This window comes from Theobroma umbraticum, unplaced genomic scaffold, assembly GCF_002168275.2.
Source record: "Theobroma umbraticum cultivar Fairchild unplaced genomic scaffold, ASM216827v3 scaffold_81.0, whole genome shotgun sequence".
NCBI lineage: Eukaryota > Viridiplantae > Streptophyta > Magnoliopsida > Malvales > Malvaceae > Theobroma > Theobroma umbraticum.
In genome coordinates, this window is record NW_018397268.1 from 6,171,924 (window position 1) to 6,180,158 (window position 8,235).

Here is an 8,235-nt window from a genome sequence, read left to right on the forward strand (position 1 = left end):
CCAACTCATCACCCATTCAATTTTCATGCATCAATTTTCTCCCTTGTTCATTGGTCAAATATCTATCCTCATTTATCTTCTCCGTCCGCCACCTTCACTACCTCATCTTTTCTTTCTTCATTTTTTATTTCATGCACCACCTTATTCATCCAATCATATTTCATGCACAACCTTTACTTTATATTTTATTTGGTCAGTCATTAAGCTATTCAAGTCACGTGCATCCCATATTTTTTTCTTTCCTCATTTGGCCACCTAATGCACCAATCTTATTGCATGCAATAAGATTTATTCTTATTCTTTTTTTTACTTCACATGGTGGCCCACATGTTTCTCACTAACTTTCCCCTTTGTGCATGTAATAGTGAATTCACATGCACATTTCATTATCCCACATATCTTCATTATCTCAATTAATTCTCCATGTCTCCATTCCTTCCAAATTCACATATACTATTTTTAATACTTACATCACTAAAATTTCGCTCATTTAAATAATATTCTAGAATGAAGAAAATAATATTTTATACATCAAATTATCAAAATTATATTATATCTCCCCCACTTAAGTTAAATGCTTAAATTATGTGAGTTCGTCCATCACTCACAATAGAAATATCTTAATATTATTTTAATAATATTTTATTAGTAAAATATTATTTAATTTCAAAAATTTTCATCTAGCTTCTGGGGTTTCAAATCATTTTAATTTATCCCGGTTTAGCTCTATCGCTCCTTTTTACTCCATAACGATAATCTTAATAAAATATTATTATTTTATTACACATGAAATATTTTATTTTAAAATATTCTTGTCCCCTTTTACCACTCCTAAACTCCTTAATTGGCCTCAATTGGGCTTAATCTTGTCCTTAAAGTCATATTAACTATTGTTTTAGGTTATAGGGCATTACAATCTCTCCCACTTAAAGCAAATTCGTCATCGAATTTAAATGGACTGGGTTGGTAATGCATACCTTAGTCTTGAAAAGGTGTGGGTATTTCTTCTTCATTTCCTTTTTAGGTTCCCAAGTTGCCTCTTTTACTATCGATTTTGCCACAAGATCTTCACTGAGGCAACTTCTTTAGAGTGTAATGACTTCACTTGTCAATCCAATATTGCTATTGGTTGTTCTTTAAAAGTTAATCCTTCATCCAAAGGAACTAAATTGTAATGTATGATATGTGTCGAGTCTCTAACATACTTTCTCAACATAGACACATGAAAAGTGGGATTCACACGAGCTAGCTCCGATGATAAGGCTAGCTGATATGTTGTTAACCCAATTTGTTCCAAAACCTTAAAAGGTCCGATATATCTTGGACTCAACTTCCTTTTCTTTCTAAATCTCTTTTTCTGTTTTAGTGGAATACCTTCAAAAACATCAAATCTCCCACTTGAAACTCCAAAGGATGACGTCTATTATCTGCATAAGACTTCTGTCTACTTTGTGTCGATTTTAAATGTTCCCTCACCAAGCTCACCACATCAAGTGCTTATTACACTAAATCAGGACTTAATAATTTTCTTTTTTTCACTTCAAATCATACAATGGGTGATTTACACTTTTGTCTATACAACGTTTCAAAATGAGCCGTTCCAATACTAGATTGGTAGCTACTATTATACGTGAATTCTGCCAAAGATAACTGACGATTCCATTTAATTTCCAAATCTAACACTATTGACCTAAGCATGTCTTCGAGCGTTTGTATTATACGCCCTAGCTGACCTTCCATTTGAGGATGATAAGCAGTGTTGAAATCTAAACGAGTGCCTAAAGCTTCATGTAAACTTTTCCAAAATTTATTAGTTAATTGAGGCCCTCGATTAGATACTATGGTCATAGGAATTCCATGCAATTGCACGATAAAGTCAATATAAACCTTGACATACTTAGTCGACCTATAATTAGGTTTTGCTAGAATAAAGTGAGTAGATTTAGTTAACTGATCCACGATTACCTAAATCGAATCATATCCCTCTCTGACGTGAGTCAATCCAGTCACAATATCCACATATTCCCATTTCCATTCTAGAATCGATAGGGGTTGTAGCAAACTTGGGGGTTTCCCATGTTCAGCCTTAACTTGTTGACAAGTTAGGCGCTTGGTTACTTATTCATCTACATCTTTCTTCATTCCTTGCCACCAATACATCATGTTCAAATCATGATACAGCTTGTTGGTTCCTGGATGTACAGTGTAGGCAGTGATGTGGGCTTCCTCTAAATCTCTTTCCTCAAATTATCTTGATTTAGCACATATGTTCGAGATTCATACTTCAATAGTTCATCTTCATACATAAATTTTTGATCTTGTTCTTCAGATTCTAAGATTCTCATCACAAATTAATTGAGGCCCTTGGTACTATGAATTCGATCCAAGATCATTGGTCGTACTCGAAAATAAGCAATAAGGGCATTAGGTCCACCAATATCGATCTTAATCCCCATATTGGCTAAGTTTTACCATCCACGCACTATAGTTTTCTGTTCGACAGACAAATGTGTCATATTCCCCATAGATTTTCTACATAAAGCGTCAGCCACCACGTTTACCTTACTAGGGTGATATTGAATGGTACAATCGTAATCTTTGAGCAACTTCATCCATCGGTGTTATCTTAAATTGAGATCATGATGTTGAAATATAGACTTTAAATTTTTGTAATCAGTATATATTTCAAGGCTTTCCCTGTATAGGTAATGATGCGAAATTTTTAATGTAAATACTATTTTTGCCATTTTCAAGTCGTGAGTAGGATAGTTTTGCTTGTGCCTCTTAAGTTGCCTTGAACCGTATGCAATAACTCTATCATTTTGCATTAACATGCATCCCAATCCAACTATTGATGTGTTGCAATACACAACATAACCTCCTGAACCATTTGGTAAACTTAAGATTGGTGTCGAGATTAAACACACTTTTAATCTTTAGAAACTATCTTTACATTTAGTAGTCCTATACAAATCCTATACAAACCATTTGGTAAACTATCTTTTCAAGAAATCCTATACAAATCGACAGTAATATCTGGCCAATCCAAGAAAACTTTGAATCTTAGTAACCGTACTAGATTTTAACCAAGTTTGAGTTGACACAACCTTTTACGGATCCATACTATTCCCTTCTTTTGATATTACATGTTCGAGAAAGCTAACGCTCTTTAACCAATAAGCACACTTTGAAAACTTTGCATATAATTCGTGTTCTTGGAGTGTCTGCAACACCATTCATAAATATTGTGCATGGTCTTCAGGGCTTCGAGAATACACCAAGATATCATCAATGAATACCACATGAATCTGTCCAAATAGGCCTCAAAATACTCTATTCATTAAATCCATAAAAAGCAGTGGGAGCATTGGTTAAAATAAAGGACATCACCAAAAACTCAAAATGCTCGTACCTCATAGGAAATGCATTATTGGTATATCCTCGTCTCGAATTCTTAATTGATGATGCCTAGAATGCAAGTCAATTTTTGAGAAATATCACGCTCCTTGTAGTTGATAGAATAAATCATCGATCTTGGGAAGTGGGTACTTGTTCTTGATAGTTACACTATTCAACTTTTGATAATCCACACACAACCTCAAACTTCCTTCCTTCTTTTTTACAAATAGTATCGAAGCTCCCAATGGTGAAGTACTTGGATAAATAAATCCTTTCCCCCTTAACTCTTGCAATTGTTCTCGAAGTACTCACATTTTGTTAGTGCCATCCGGTAAGGAGCTTTGGATATTGGTTCCGTGCCAGGAATCAAATTAATGCAAAACTTAACCTCCTTTTTAGGGGGCAACCTTGGCAATTCTTCCAAAAACACATCTTCAAATTTGTTAACTATTGGCACCATTTTAATAGTCGAGATGTCTTCCTCCATTAATGCATCTACTTTGGCTACTATGCATGTCAAATAATTGTCCCATTTCCACCCTAGTGACTCTCGTTAATATTCCCTTATTGCAGGAGCTTTGATGTCCGTAGATAATAAAGGGAACTTCTCTAAGAAACTTAAATTCTACATAGTTGTAGTGGCAATTGACATTGGTATGACAAGAGTTGGATTGGGATGCATGTTAATGCGAAATGGTAGAGTTATCATGTATGCTTCAAGACAACTTAAGAGGAACGAGCAAAACTACCTTACCTATGACTTGGAAATGGCAACATAGTATTTGCATTAAAGATTTGGCATCATTACCTATATGGGGAAAGCTTTGAAATATATACTGATCACAAAAGTTTAAATTATATATTTCAACAATGTGATCTTAATTTAAGGCAATGCTTATGGATGAATTGCTCAAAGATTACGATTGTACCATTCAATATCACCCTGGTAAGGCGAACGTGGTGGTCGACATTTTGAGTAAAAAATCTATAGGGAGTATGGCACATTTGTCTATTGAACGAAAAAGTATATTGCGTGGATGGCGAAACTTAGGCAATATGGGTATCAAGATCGATATTGGTGGGCCTAATCCCCTTATTGCTTATTTTAGAGTACAACCACTGATCTTGGATCGACTTCGTAGTGCCCAGGATCAAGATGAATTTGTAATGAGAATCTTAAGATCTGAAAAGCGAGATCAAAAATTTATGTGTGGAGATGACAGATTGTTGAAGTATAAATCTTGAACATATGTGCCAGATCAAGATAATTTGAGGTAAGAGATTTTAGAGGAAGCCTACGTCACTGCTTGCACTATACATCCAGGAGCCACCAAGATGTATCATGATTTGAAAATGGTTTATTGGTGGCAAAGAATGAAGAAAGATGCAGCTGAATATGTAGCCACGTGCCTAACTTGTCAACAAGTTAAGGTTGGACATGGGAAATCCCTACGTTTGTCACAACCTCTACCGATTCCCGAGTGAAAATTAGAATACATAGTTATGGATTTTGTGATTGGATTGCCCAATGTCAGAGGGGGATATAATTCGATTTAGGTAATCATGGATTAGTTAACCAAATTTACTCACTTTATTTTGGTAAAAACTAGTTTTGGGTTGACTAAGTACGCCAAGGTTTATATTGACTGCATCGTGCAATTGCATGGAGTTCCTGTGACTATAATATTTGATCGAGGGCCTCAATTTACTAATAAATTTTGAAGATGTTACATGAAGCTTAAGGCACTCGTTTAGATTTCAGCACTACTTATCATCCTCAAATGGATGGTTAGTTAGAGTGCGTAATGGAAATGCTCGAAGACATGTTAAGGTTAATACTGTTGGATTTAGAAATTATGTAGAATCATCAGTTATCTTTGGAGGAATTCACGTATAATAATAGCTACCAAACTAGTATTGGAATTGCTCCTTTTGAAGTGCTGTATGGACAAAAATGTAAATTACCCATTAGATGGTTTAAAGTGGGAGAAAGGAAATTATTAGGTCCTGATTTAGTGCAACAAGCACTCGATGTCGTAAGCTTGGTGAGGAAACATTTAAAATCGACATAGAGTAGACAAAAGTCTTATGCAAATAATAGGCGTTGTGCTTTGGAGTTATAGGTGGGAGATTTTGTGTTTTTGAATGTATCTCCACTGAAACAGAGTAAGAGATTTGGGAAGAAAGAGAAGTTAAGTCTGAGATATATCGAGCCTTTTGAGATTTTGGAATGAATTGGGTTAGCTGCATATCGACTAGCGTTAACATCGAAGCTAGCTCGTGTAAATCTCACTTTTCATGTGTTTATGTTGAGAAAGTATGTTAGAGACTAGATGTAACATCGCGTACCTTTGTATAAGAGTCAATAAGACTGTATTGACAAGGCAAAGGGTCAATTGATATAAGTTTAAGTACCAAAGAGCGGTAATGGTCGAAAGGAATACTTTGGAATAAAATATTTCGTACGTGAGAAAATAATAATTAAATAATATTTTTTTAACGAGGGTGAATTTATAGGTTAAAAAGTGATTTGGAAGTGAATCGGGGCAAAGTGAAACACTTTAAGACTTGAGGAGACAAATGGAGAATTTAAAAAAAAAAAATTTTAATAATAAAATAATATTAAAATATTAATATTTTAATTATTATTGAGATTAGCTATGAAGGAGGATTATATGACTAATCTAAATGGGATAGAAGAAGCAAGAAAGAATTTTGAAGAAAAATGACATTAGTGGGGTTCGCTGCTGGGATTCGACCTCACGCTCAAACATGAAAAATAATCAATAAATTAAAATATAACGCAGCAAAAAAATAAAATAATATTTAATAAGATAAACAGTCGAATCCTATAAGATCAATGTTTGTGTTTTTTCATGTAACTTTCAAATTAATTATAAACACTCATAAGTTTTGGGAGTTACATACTTTGCTTTAGATATCGTAATCAAGAGCTAATTAAATCTAAAATCTTTGTTTCTTCACCTATAGGATTTGTCAAATCTTTAGCTACCCAAGTGTTTGGCCTCTGATAGTAATCCACATAGTGACTGAATAAGATTTTCTCAAAGGTAGGATTTTACTTGTGCTAGCAAGTTTTGTTTCTGAAACAAAAGGATAAAAAATTCTTGTTGAATCTTTTTTTTTTTCAGATAAAGAAAATTATTTTTTTTCTTATTTTATGAAACGGCTGAAAGTGGTTGGAGGCTTTAAGTTTTTTTAGTTTGCTAATATATCATAGTTATATAGCCAAACTAATTTGTAACTCTAAATACAACAGTTGTATTTTAATTTAATTAAGTCTTTAAGAACTTAATTAATTTTTTACTTTGTTTTGATCTTTTTCAATTAAGTCTAACTTAATTAATGATCTTTATTTAATCCCAATCATATCACTTAATGTGTGTGACCCATTAAGCTTATAACATGTTGGTAATAAATATAAATCATAATCAAATATCAATTGGATAATTAATTTATATTTATAGATTACAAGCAGCATTTAGCAATACATCATGATCTCCTAAATGTTAGAGAGTCAATTAAAGATTTTGACAAAGCCCTTCAGTGATAAGCCTCTTAGTACAATACGATCCTTTCATCAAATATCTCGGATATGTCATTAAGCATGGCTTAGTGTCAACTTATGACAATCCATATTAGTTCTCGTAATTCATGACCAACCTTATGAATTTAGGAAACTAACTTGCCTCAAATCCATCATGCTTTGGCCAAAGACTTTATACAAGTTAATCAAGAATTGAGAACAAGTGAGATACATCCCTTCATATCACTTGGGGTGATGAATCCTCTCTTGACCACTCATTCACCTTCGCATGCTTCATGGCATACCCAAAATCACACTGTTTAGGCATTTGGTTACTTTCAAACCGGTAGGGGTTTCCCAATACAAGATGATCTGGTATCTCAAGTTTAAGGACTAGCTGCACAACTATCATATGAAAATATTTTTCATAGACACTTGAGTGAAATACCAAATGAAGTTCTCATAGAGGATCATGTTCAGTGAACTTGTTCTTTAACAAGCACTTACATGTTATTCTCAAGTATTTCATATACTTCAATCTATGAGATCAATTGCTTACTTTCCAAGTAAGGAGGCTTAATATGTACCAGTCTTTGAGCATTGTCAATGCCCTATCTTGACAATTCAATGTCTAGGAACAATTTTAAGAATATAGCTTTGATGTATAGTGATCTCATAATTATAACTTTATAATTCTCTTGTAAGGCCTTTATGTTCCATGGGCTTCATCCAATTAGTACTTAATAACTCCTTATTATTGCACTAACATGAAGGAAAATCTTTATCACATATAATTATGCAATTAAATATGTATTAAATGATAATATATATTCGTTGACCAATGTAATTGGCTCAAGGGCATATACTAACACCTGCGTGCCTTTATTAAGAAAAGCTAGAGCGGGTAAGTATATATTTAAATATTATGGTGACACCTTGATGAGGTGCAAATCTTATATTATATTTGTACACATATAAAGAAAGAAAAATAGGAAAAAATTGAAATTTAAGAAATGTTGGAAGGACCAAATTGTGAAGGATGAAAAGTTCAGAGAGCCACATGGTAAATAAGGAAAAGTTTGAAGACTCATTTGCAATTTCAATATTTGAAGTTAAATGGGAATTTATTAAACAAGAAAAGTTAGATTATGTGGAATATGAGATGTGCATGTGAAACTTACTATTACATGCAAAGTATTATATGCAAAAATGAAAGAAAGAAAAGAAGTTAATGGGGACCATATGGGACCCCCACCATGTGAAGTAAAAGAAAGAATAAGATTAAAATT

At 33.4% G+C, this 8,235-nt stretch overlaps 1 long non-coding RNA gene across 4 annotated transcripts in view; it reads left to right on the forward strand.

Moving 5' to 3' along the window:
• The window catches only part of LOC110425423 (uncharacterized), a 12,274-nt gene that overhangs the window by 1,532 nt on the left and 2,507 nt on the right, over positions 1-8,235 (forward strand). For 3 of the 4 annotated variants that reach the window (XR_016351805.1, XR_016351806.1, XR_002446023.1), the window contains exon 4: positions 3,973-4,394. The exons of the other annotated variant lie outside the window; for it this stretch is intronic. This is a non-coding gene — a long non-coding RNA (uncharacterized LOC110425423). Of the gene's footprint in view, positions 1-3,972; positions 4,395-8,235 lie in introns of those variants that run through there. 4 annotated transcript variants of the gene reach the window in all.